Raw genomic sequence first — 12368 nt, 5'->3', positions numbered from 1 at the left:
AATGATTGCCATTCCAACTGGTATGAGATGGCATCTCATTGTGGTGAGAGTATGTTTCTTTGGCAAGCAGGAAACCCTAGATATTTTTCAAAACCATGGAAGAAGACCACTGTGCTCTTTTTAATTTTTTTCAATATTTGCATTTATTGTTTCCAGAATAAACAAGGGTCATTCAGCCACTACAATTATATTTCTTTTATTTTTGCTTACTTTTTAACATGCTTAAATGCTACAATTAATGCACAGAAAAAAAAATCTACTGCACACTTAGTGCTGATGATGTTCCTTCAACATTGTGAACAGGCAACTGTAGCCACAGTGGGCCTCTGATGACAAGCCTGACTCCAGTGCGAGACAGGGAGACCCAGAAGCAGGGCCATTAGACCTGTTCACATGGGAGATGGGGGCTAGACCTGCGCTCAGAGCCAGGCCCAGCCAAGCGCCTCCTGACCAGCCAACGACCTCCCTGACCCCGCCCTTTCCCAAAGTGGCCATTTTTACCCATAAAACCAAGCTTAGGTCTGGCTTGGTTCCCACATCCCTAGTAATGGCTGGTGATTATCTCAGACAGTCGGGGCTGCCCAGATTGCCTTGGAAAATTCCTGCCAGGAATAAGCTAAGTCTCCTCCTCTTCAAATCTTTCCAGGCAAAATAGAAAGCATGTTTGCTATCTTCGGAGTTTCCTTCAAAAATCATGTTTCCTTTGGCTCTGCAGAAGTGAAGTTAGTTCTCCCTATCCCAAAACAGAACCAAAACGGCCACAGAATGCCGTGTACTTGAATCACATTGACCCAAAGTGATTACCTACCAGGCTACCACTAACACCAAGTTCTAGAGGTCCTATGCCCTCAGCTCTAAGCAAGAACTTGAAAAGCAACAACAGGCTAAAAATTTGCATCTGCTTTTGCTGTAAGCTGCTGTTGAGGCTGCTGTTGATTTCATCACCTATTTTCTTGTGCAGTCCCAAGTTGGAGTTAAGACTGAGAAATCCTTGTCTTCCACGGGAACTGATGGATTTTCTCTCTTATGGATAAATTACATTTCCCTTTCCAAGTTGCTTCCAGGAAGTTCAAAGCCAAATGCATGATCCTGCAACAACTATGCCAAGCCATACAGCCTGAACACCTGCAGTCAGCTCTTTCCCACAGTCTCAACATTTCATTTACTTTTATTTACCCTTATTCTTACTTTGTATTATTTCTTAAGACTTTATTCAGCACTACCTATTAGCCAACTCAAATCCTATATAAAATTTATTAGATACAAATTAATAAGGCCGAGCACAGTGGCTCACGCCTGTAATCCCAACACTTTGGGAGGCCAAGGAGGCTGGATCACTTCAAGCCAGGAGTTCAAGACCAGCCTAGCCAACATGGCGAAACCCCATCTCTACTAAAAATACACAAATTAGCTGGGTGTGGTGGCAGGTGCTTGAACCCAGGAGGCGGAGGTTGCAGTGAGCCGAGATCACACCACTGCACTCCAGCCTGGGTGACAGAGCTAGATCTTATCTCAAAAATAAATAAATAAATAAATAAATAAATAAATAAATAAATAAGATACTGCTGGCTGATAGCAGCCACACCAGAGGCATACCATCCAGAAGATATGCTCCAAAGGGCAGCAGAAGGGGCCTCTCTTTTTCCCACCACACTCTAGTCTCAGCGGCATGACAGCTCACATTTTAAATTCATTCATCTAGCAAAACTGGCTTTCTCCTATTCTTAGGAGTTAAAGCAAATATACTTAGGAAGGATGCCTCCTTATTTATCCTTGCAAATAAGTGTATTATGATCTTGTCTAATCATACATAGCTAAGCACAGGTGTGGATTTAGGAAAACAGACACGAAGAGAAAGGACAATTGAGTTTGATGAAAGATTTAAGGAGTGTTTGAGGATTAGGAATGTTTGCACTTTGAGGAATTGCTTTTCTGAGACAAGCAAGCTTGTAAGTGAAAAGGCTACTTGATACAAGAAAAGGAGTGAGAACAGAACTCACTCTACCTACTTCACAATTTGGAATAAACACCCAAACCAAAGCCCGAGTCTGTGGTGAGGGTTGCTATGTGCAGTAGCCAGCACTTCATAGCATTTCAGAGTTCACAAGGAGCTCTCTTCAGATATTATCTCATTTAATCTTCAGAATGACATTATGTTCCTTATTCCACAAATATGAGAACTGCGGCTCAGAGAGGTAAGTCACTTGTCCCAAGAGTACACAACTATTCAGTGGCAGAGGGAAGACAAAAACACAGGTCCCTTCCACTAGAACATGGTCACTAGGGCCAACCTGAGCCATATCTGTATCGTGTGTATGGAGCACACCAGCAAGAAAGAACAGCCAGGCAGCCCCCGGCCTCGAGCTTGCCAGGAGACAGAGTGTGCGAGATCCGATTCCAGCAGCCCTTCTGCCAGAGCCCAGCGGCCTTCATACCACACAGCGGCCTTCATACCACACAGCGGCCTTCATACCACACAGCGGCCTTCATGCCACACGGCGGCCTCTGGGTAACCCTAACTAACAGATCTCCAAACGAAACTGTAACTGACACTTGAAAATGAAAATGTCTGTCTGCTGCGACGTCCACACCGAAGAAAAGACGAGATTTGCCAAGTGGAAAAGAAAAGATTTGCCAAGTAGGAAAGTCTTTTTCTTGTACTTTACACCAATTGTTCTTCCTTTACTCTGCACATATGAAAGTGTTTCTGGGGCACTTGAGTATGGGGTGCTAAATTTACAGATTCGAAACGTTCTGATTTATTTATAATCGAGTATATGTGAAATGAGAAGACAATGCAACTCTCAACAATGAATTACACCTTCCTCCCACACCACTCATCAACCTCAAAGCCCTCCTCCTCACAGACAGCGGATCAGGGTTTTTGTTTTGTTTTGTTTTGTTTGAGGCAGAGTCTTGCCTTGTCACCCAGGCTGGACTGCAGTGGTGTGATCTTGGCTCACTGCAACCTCTGCCTCCTGGGTTCAAGCGATTCTCCTGCCTCAGCCTCCAGAGTAGCTGGGATTACAGGCACCCGCCACCATGACCAGCTAATTTTTTGTATTTTTAGTAGAGACGGGGTTTCACCATGTTGGCTAGGCTGGTCTCAAACTCCTGACCTTGTGATCCGCCCGCCTCAGCCTCAAAGTGCTGGGATTACAGGCGTGAGCCACCGCGCTTGGCCAGATCAGGATTTCTAAGTCACCATCTTTGAGGAGCTCCTGCAATGACAGCAGAGAAACCACCCTCCTATCCAGTGTGGCCCTGTTGCGGGCAGAGGCCCTAGCCAGTACCAACCAGAGATAAATCCAAACCTCGAGGCAACACAATAGGCAATCAGACCTTTCAGAGGAGCCAGGCTAGATGCGGGCCAGTCACAGGCCCAAGGCACTGTGATGGCTCAGGTAAGCTCTGTCATGGGGGCAGTGAGGGGACCTGCAGTCAGAATTGGCAGCAACCCTGGCCACCGATGACAGCCTGGAACACAGGAGGTCAAGGGTCAGCCCAGAGCAGGCAGACAGGACCAGGGAGGGCACTTGTTACCATCAGCAATGGAGGAGACCAGGGAGGGCACAGGGGCCAGAAAATCCAGCAATCAATTTTCCAGCACAGGGCAGGAGCTCCTGAACTAAAAGACAGAAGTCAGGATGTCAAATCCTAACACCACCATGTTCTGGTTGAGTCACCCCAGATGAAATATTTGTCCTCATTGTGCCCAAGTTTCTTAATTTAAAAAAATAAGAGTAAGAGACCCACGTCACAGGATTGCTGTGAGAATTAAATAAGATAATACTTACTAAAATGCCAATGCATTATCTGGCACATAATAGGTGCTCCATAAATGTGTCTTTTTCTCTTAAGACTCTCCTGGAAGTCGCAAGTGCTCCATGCCCCAAACTAAATACCATGCCAGATGCAGATCTGTTTTGCTTCTCTTCTTTTCTTTGTTAGTTTGAGTACCTAAAGTTTGTCCTTCAGTGTGTGAAAGTCCAATTTCAACATTATTTCTCCCGCCGTATCCTTCATGCCTTTCTAATCTTCCTATAGGCATTCTTAAATACATTTCTCTAAGAAACAGTATATTACCTACTACAAAATACAATATTTGATGAGGGGCATACCCACCTCTGCCACAGTCCCCACCACTCCCTACTGTCTCACTCCTGGCCCTATCTGCACAGAGGTGAAGAGCAACAGCACATATGGCCCATCCCAACCGTATGATGGCATCAGACAGCCATGATTCCGTGAGGACCACCCTGCTGCTGAGGTTGAATATAGTTCCTTGGCAGCAGAGCCTAATCCAGCAGAGCAGCTGTAAGTCCTCAGGTGGCACCAGGCAAGTGGTAGCCTTGGCAAGGTGGGGAGGGAAAATGGAGGTGCATCTGCAGTTCTTCCAGGGGTGGCCAATACAGGTAGCAAGTCAGCACCAGCTCAGTTTCCAAAGCTCCACTGTATCTCAGAAGAGAAACAATTACTCAGGAAAATCAAGGCCTGTGAGCCACTCTCCATTCCCCTCCGTAAGGCCACAGAGAGGGGGAAAAAATGCTTGAAAGCAGATCTGATTTTCAAACTTCCACTCTGCTTTTGTTAAGATGACTTAAGCTATCCAAACCTCCAAAGCCTCTAGACTCCACGAATTCCAAATTACCTTGGCAGCCGTGGGGAGAGCAGTGAACAACAGTTACCTCTTCGAATTCTTTTCAGCTTTGTTGGTACGACTGGAAGAAGTCAAGGCAGAGCACACGCAGACAACCACCTCATTTCGAATTCCCAGGCCTCCTTCAGCCTGTGGCCTTGCTCAGCTCACTGTGATGTAGCTAAATGGTCGTTGGGGGTCTTATCTGTATGAAACCCGCTGTGTTTGGACGTGGACAGCTTGCTGAGCCATTGCAGAGGGCATGGAGATCAGGAAGGAAAACAGCATTCATGGAGGGGATGTCCTAGGAGTTTCACTGGAAGCTCTCAGGGGCTAGGGATGATATTCAAAATATTTAACAACAAAGGAAGGCAAGAGAGGACCACCAAATTAAAATGATTGCCCCCATCAGTCCGGACTCCAGTATGTCACACTAACCGCCCCATGGAGAAAATAATGTTATTATCCACATTTGACAATTTTGAAAACCTAACACAGAACTCATGAACAGCTCTACAAGCTTCCATCCGGTCTGCTGAGAGGCCTGGCCACTGCCTCCAGGAAGACAGAATGAGGCCAGTGAACAGCTGTAAAATATATTTTAGAGGAAGGACATCTGGTCTGGTCCTGGGATCACATAAGCTTCCTGGTTGAACCCTGAGGTCATGGGTTTATTGTATTTACACGAAGAGCCATATTTTCACCAGAATCATAATACCATCAAATTAGAGGACAGGACTTCAGAAATCACAGTGAAGTTTCTGCAGGCTAGTGACAGAGCTGGGTCCAGAACCCAGGTCTCTGGCTCCCACTCTGAGAACCTTCAGGCCACAGAGGCATCCCTGCTCAGGCCCTTCTGATGTCTGCGGCATTGCACAGTTTGCCAAGCTCAGCTTTGCCAGAGGCGAAAACAGATGCAGAGGCATCTCAGCTCTAGACTCACGTTTGTTGATTGGACATATAACCAAGTGAGGGACAAGGTTGGTTATCTTGATCCCAGAAGCGCCTATGAAGATCCAGGAGTTGAAAGTTGGACTCAGGGTAAGGAAGGGCAGTATGTGAAGACTGGAAACTCATGTACTTTCAAAATGATCAAATTGAGGCACTGTACCCCGTAGTGTATGGAAATACTATCATCTTCATCCGGCTGTTCAATTAAGAGAGTGCACTTGAGGCACTTTACTGGGTGCATTTCATGCCTCAATAACTTTTTTTTTTTAAAGACAAAGCCATAATCTGTTTATTCTTCATATTGAATGCCCCTCTAAAAAGCCTAAGCTGAAATTTAAAGATATTTACAGAAGCACCCATAAAGAAAAATAACCAAGCCTGCTGCCACCCAACTGACAGTTTTTTAAAGCTTAAGCAAGAAAATTATATGGCAAAGCCTGAAATGCCTGCCCCACCTCCAGGAGGACAGGGATGCGTGTGTGTGCACCCGTGCGCGCGCACACACACACATAGACACACACACACACACACGTGCAGTTCCAGCTTCTCAGACACAGCCGCATGCACACAAGCCTCTTTCCTGGATGTATTGTGACAGCCACTAAGCTAATGAGATCCCAACTGTCACCCTCAGTTTTTACATCTGTTTTTAGTGTTTTCATTCCAAGACTGTTGCCCAAAAGGCAGTGAAAGGCGAAATGCCTAATATCAGCCTTCTTCCTCCTCCTCTTTGGAATAGCAGAGTCCCCACGTGGCAGCCTGGAACAAAGACCCTCAGCTCCCTGGAAAGGGAAGACTCTGACTCCAGGAAGATGGCAGGGCTGGAGTCTCCTTGCCACTCACACCAGGAATTGATGGGCAACCACAGAGGCTGGGCAGGGGAAACAAAACTGTTATACTCTCTAGAAAAATACCATGCTGCCAGCCAAGTGCCAGAGCAGCTGCAGGGACACCTGAGTGCCTGCACTGATGGAGTAACTCAAAGTCGGAGCAGTGTGAGAAACACATTCTTCCAAATTGGAGGAAGGGTGATCTTTCTGAATGGATAAAATCTGGAAATGAGGCTTTAATGGATGTCCGTTTAATAAGTCCCCAAATGTGAAGTATGTATAGGTGCCCTGAGGCATCAGCAATCCACGGCAAAATCACCTTTAACCCGAGAGCAACGAACACGAGTTCCCTAAATCACCAGCAATGTTTTTATGACAAAAACAAAATACACCTTTTTTTCAGCCACGTCAGTGGAACTTTTTCATAAAGAGTTTTTCACAAAGAGTTTTTAAACACTGGAGGGAAATATGCTACTTCAGTGATTATGCTGAGGTGCAGCATTAAATGAGGTTAGATTGTATATTCCATAATACACATGTACTTATTAGAAAAGGTAGTTTTTTAACTTCTTTTCAGAGCAATCGATATCAGTGCTGGGAGCAGGTAAATTTTTTTTTTTTTTAAAAAAAAGAGCAATAGATAGAAATGTTAAACTGCCCCACTCCACACAAACACACAAATACATATCTCACACACACACACACACACACACACACACACACACGGAAGTACTGACTAGTCCCTCCCATACTGTCTTTATTTTAAAGGGGAGCAGTGATACCTACCCAGGTGATTGCAAAACACCGTGCAGAGTGACACTGCCACGCTGCAGTTTAGCCCGGGGCCAAATAGCCTGACAGGGATGCTGGTATGAATTTTTCACGGAATATCCGTGGCGAGTTTCTTACAGCATGTGCTGTGACATCAGGTTGAAGGTATGAGCAGGCAAGAAAGTGAAGTTTGAGCTGTCAGGGGAGAGGCGAGAAGAGTATTATCCCCTCATCCCCTCAAAATGAGCTGGCCAGAGGACCAGTACCAGCCAAGAGCACTCAAATCAGATCTTGGTCGCTTCTCTGCCTCTCTCTTTAATAAGTGAAACTGCTTATGAATTATTAACAACTATTAATCTAACCATTTAACAATTGATAACTATTATAACTAATAACTATTTAATAATTTAATAGTTCATAATAGACTTCTGTAAATTATTCATAACTGTCAAGGATCCCCAGTAGATTCTTGGTTGTTTGTGAGTTTAAGAGGAAGGACTAATTCCATTTCCTATAAAAACCCCAAGTGCCAGGACTTGATTCCTCTTACCAAGATATCAACAGAGGGAGACTGGCAGGCTATCAATTCTTGCCCCCTCTTCTGGGCTCTTAGAACTTTCCAGCAGCCACGCTGATGGGGGAGCAAATAACTGTGGCCTTCCCCCAGCAGTTCTCTTCTAGCTAACTCAATCTTTGATGCGATAGACGCTCCATATGTACACACTATTGATATCCTCCTGTGTGATATACGAGCTGTCAAAAATCTGGAACCAAATCTATACTCAGAATGAGTTGGCCCGATCCCTTTGTAGTTCACGAGCATGGTGATGGGGTGCTCAAGCGCATGTGTGAGGTGTGCCTCCCTCAAACCTTGTTACAACGTCGGCACAGCATCATCTGACGTAAAAAAGAAAAAAATTAGTTGGCCTCATTTCAAATCCTCCTGGTTTATGTTAAGTAATTAAATTACTCATCCCCGTATGAACTGATGCTTGAGATTTTTTTCCTCAGACAGAGTCTCGTTCTGTCGCTCAGGCTGGAGTGCAATGGTGCAGTCTCGGCTCACTGCAGCCTCCGCCTCTCAAGTTCACGCCATTCTCCTGCCTCAGCCTCCCGGGTAGCTGGGACCACAGGCGCCTGTCACCGCAAAAGGCTAATTTTTTTTGTACTTTTAGTAGAGACGGGGTTTCACCATGTTAGCCAAGATGGTCTCAATCTCCTGACCTCGTGATCCGCCTGCCTTGGCCTCCCAAAGTGCTGGGATTACAGGCATGAGCCACCGCGCCCGGCCAACTTCTTAGATCTTTTAACCAGAGTTTAAGAATACTTGTGAAAGAATTATCCAAATTTTTATTGCCTTTTTTTCTCTCTTTCTTTCTTTCTTTTTTTTTTTTTTGAGACAGTCTCGCCCTGTCGCCCAGGCTGGAGTGCAATGGTGCAGTCTCGGCTCACTGCAGCCTCCACCTCTCAGGTTCCAGCGATTCTCGTGCCTCAGCCTCTTGAGTAGCTGGGATTACTGGCATGCATCACCACACCTGGTAAATGTTTGTATTGTTTAGTAGACACGGGGTTCCCCCATGTTGATCAGGCTGGTCTCAAACTCCTGGCCTCAAGTGATCTGCCTGCCTCACACTCCCAAAGTGCTGGGATTACAGGCGTGAGCCACTGCACCTGGCCTAAAATTTTATCACCTTAAATCTCAGATCTTAATTTGAGTTCTCAAAATTAAGTCCATCAAAAGGGCTGAAACACTCATTCAAAAAACTAACTTCACACAGTGCAAGATATACATTTGTCATATTAGTTTATAAGGTTCTCAAGCGCAAGACTGTGTCTACTCTTTATTATACCTCCTCAAAAGCACACTGACAAACATGCTCAGAATCACTAAAAAAAATCTAACTTGGAAATTTATGAAGAAGTTCTAACTCTGCCCTGTCCAATAGGGTAGCCACTATCACATACGATGGAATAGTTTGGATACGGGATATGTTAATCTACTTTTTCAACTGTAAATGTTGTAAAATCTAGATACAGATCAAATATTTCTAATGAAAATTTAGCATTCTACTGAAGATATAAAGTATGCACAGGATTTCAAAGACTTAGTCCAGATAAAAAGAATATAAAATCTCATTCATAATTTTTAACATTAAAATGAAAATTTTTTAGATTGGGTTAATTCAAATTAATTTCCACCTGCTTCCTGTTTGTTTTAATTTCTTTCTTTCTTTTTTTTTTTTTTGAGACAGTGAGTCTCGCTCTGTCACCCAGGCTGGAGTGCAGTGGCACGATCTCAGCTCACTGCAAGCTCTGCCTCCTGGGTTCACGCCATTCTCCTGCCTCAGCCTCCCGAATAGCTGGGACTGAGGCGCCCGCCACCGCGCCCAGCTAATTTTTTGTATTTTTATAGAGACGGGTTTCACCTTGTTAGCCAGGATCGTCTCCATCTCCTGACCTCGTGATCTGCCTGCCTCGGCCTCCCAAAGTGCTGGGATTACAGGCATGAGCCACCGTGCCTGGCTCTTTTAATGTCTTAATGTAGTTACAAGAAAATGTTAAATTACATATGTGGCTCATGTTATAATTTTATTCGACAGCACTGCTCTAGCTTGCTAAATATGGTGGGGTAACTAACAACAATAGCATATTATTCATTTCTTGTCACTACATATTAGTACATCTTTTGTAGCTATTGTAGGATTACAATGTTAATTATTTTCCCACACTCCTTTCATTCTATGTCTAAATATTAAACAAATATAGAAACCGAATGGCTGATGGCTATCCTAAGACACAAAGGTGATTTATTCTACCACTGCCAGTGGGCAGCAGTAAATGCCAGTCATTCCAATCACTCCCATACAACCTGGCTCTTGGCTGGGCACAGATACATGAAAGGCAGCAACAGCATTGCTAAGGGGAATCAAGAGTTACACCCACATGAGCCATCTTAACCAAATATATTCACAAAGGGGGCCATTGAGTGTGATGTATGAAGACAAAATACCAGTCTCACTGAGAGCCATGAAAAGGCCTTTTGCAAACAATGTATTCTGGAGTACAGGTAGCATCTGAATTTTATTATGGACCCAATCACATCTCTATATTTCATCTTTATTTCTGGTTATTGAGAAGTTCCCAGGTTCTTTTTTCTTACCCATCAGAAAGGTTGTAGACATTATCAGGTATACAAGACGGCATACCAGAACATCACACAACCCACCAGCCACCACTTCAGTAGCTTGCAGGGCTTTTATGCCTGTTTATTCATCTTTGCAAACATTTTTAGGGTCCACCCTCTGTCAGACTCTGTTTTAGGTACTGGTGTAATATGACAGAGAACAAGGAAAATACAGATCATTGATGCCTATATTATTTCTGCATCTTTTTATCATACCACCACACTCCAGCTTAGGCATCACAGTAAGATCCTGTCTCAAAAAAAAAATTAATAAAAACAATGCAAGCTAAGAGATATAAGAAGCCTAAAGAATGAAACACCGAGTTTGTTAAAAGAAGTCTGCCTGTATCTGACAAGTTAGTAACACTTACTTTTTAATTATGTGATATTTGAAGTATGCAAGAAGATATAAAGAGAAATGCAATAAATCATCATGTACCCATCCCTCTTGAATTCCATATACTATTTCTTCCCACCTTGACCCCACTGAATTAATGTGTATTAGGTCTGTGCACTTCTTTATGCTTTTACTACATAGCCACATATCCCTAAGCAATATGTGACGTGACATGTTTTTAAATTGTATATTGATATGGTTTGGCTGTGTCTCCTCCCAAATCTCTATTTGAATTGTATCTCCCAGAATTCCCACATGTTGTGGAAGGTACCCAGGGGGATGTAATTGAATCATGCGGGCTGGTCTTTCCCGTGCTATTCTCATGATAGTGAATTAAGTCTCACAAGCTCTGATGGGCTTATCACGGGTTGCCACTTTTGCTTCTTCCTCATTTTTTCTCTTGCCACCGCCATGTAAGAAGTGCCTTTTGCCTCCTGCAATGATTCTGAGGCCTCCCCAGCCATGTGGAACTATAAGCCCAATTAAACCTCTTTTTCTTCCCGGTCTTGGATATGTCTTTATCAGCAGCATGAAAACAGACTAATATATATATACATAAGGGTGTTTTAAATAGTTGTTTTTAAAAACTTACCATTATAATGTTGAGATAAGCAACTGTCTCTGACTAAACTTGACTCAACATCAAGTTTGCCGATAAAAATATATTTTTCTTTTACTCACCACCCAACTGACATATAAAGGAGTATAAATTTAAATATTGCATATGATTATGTATGTGCATGTACACAGCAGACAGAGTTCACAGCAAGAATAATAAAAAAGAAGTTCAGTGTGTTCCATAATCATTAAAATTATTGAAGGAGGAATTTGGAAATCACTTGCATACATGGGGGCATTTTTCTAAAATAAACTTTAAATTAGAATTTTTGAATGCTGCAACACATACAAAAAGGCTGACCATGGAAAGTAAGCCTCCTCCTGCCTTCACCCACAAGCCACCCAGTAACCTCCCCATAGGTAACCAATACAACTTCTTATGTATATATCCAGAAATATTCCACGCAGACAAGCAACCATGAATATATTAATATTTTGTCCTCTTTTTAATAGAAATGGTAGCACCTTGCTATTTTCATTCGATAGTATAGTTCATAGACCTTTTTATATTGATGCATATGAGCTGCCTTGTTCTTTTTAATGGCCGCATCCATTGTATTGGTGTGCCGTGCTTGATTTAGCCTATCCTGTTTATGGCGAGGTTGTTTCAAATCGTTTGAAACAAACAGTGCTACTGTGAAGACTCCCTGTATACATTTCACAATGTTCAAGAATATCCACAACACAAAACCCTAGAAATGGAACTGTTGAGTCAGACAGAGAGATGTAGATAGAAATAACATATTTTAGTAGCTATTACAAAAGTGTAATAGAAGTTACACAATTTAACTCCCACCAGACATTTATAAGAGCATCTTTTTCCCCACCCCCTTTGCCAACGTAATGCGCCACGTGTTATGTTCATCAAACTACGTGGTAAATGGTATCTCAATGAGGTTTTAATTTATGAATTTGTTTTAAATGCTTAACAAATCCTGAATTTTAAAAGGAATAAGCATAACTTAAAACAATACAGGC

The 12368-nt window shown here is 43.2% G+C and overlaps 1 protein-coding gene across 3 annotated transcripts in view; it reads right to left on the bottom strand.

Moving 5' to 3' along the window:
• Positions 1–12368, bottom strand: part of FRMD3 (FERM domain containing 3) — a 327322-nt gene that overhangs the window by 217983 nt on the left and 96971 nt on the right. The window lies entirely within an intron of this gene.

This window comes from Mandrillus leucophaeus, unplaced genomic scaffold, assembly GCF_000951045.1.
Source record: "Mandrillus leucophaeus isolate KB7577 unplaced genomic scaffold, Mleu.le_1.0 Scaffold242, whole genome shotgun sequence".
NCBI lineage: Eukaryota > Metazoa > Chordata > Mammalia > Primates > Cercopithecidae > Mandrillus > Mandrillus leucophaeus.
The sequence above is the reverse complement of the archived record's forward strand: the minus strand, read 5'-3'. Positions and strand labels throughout refer to the sequence as shown.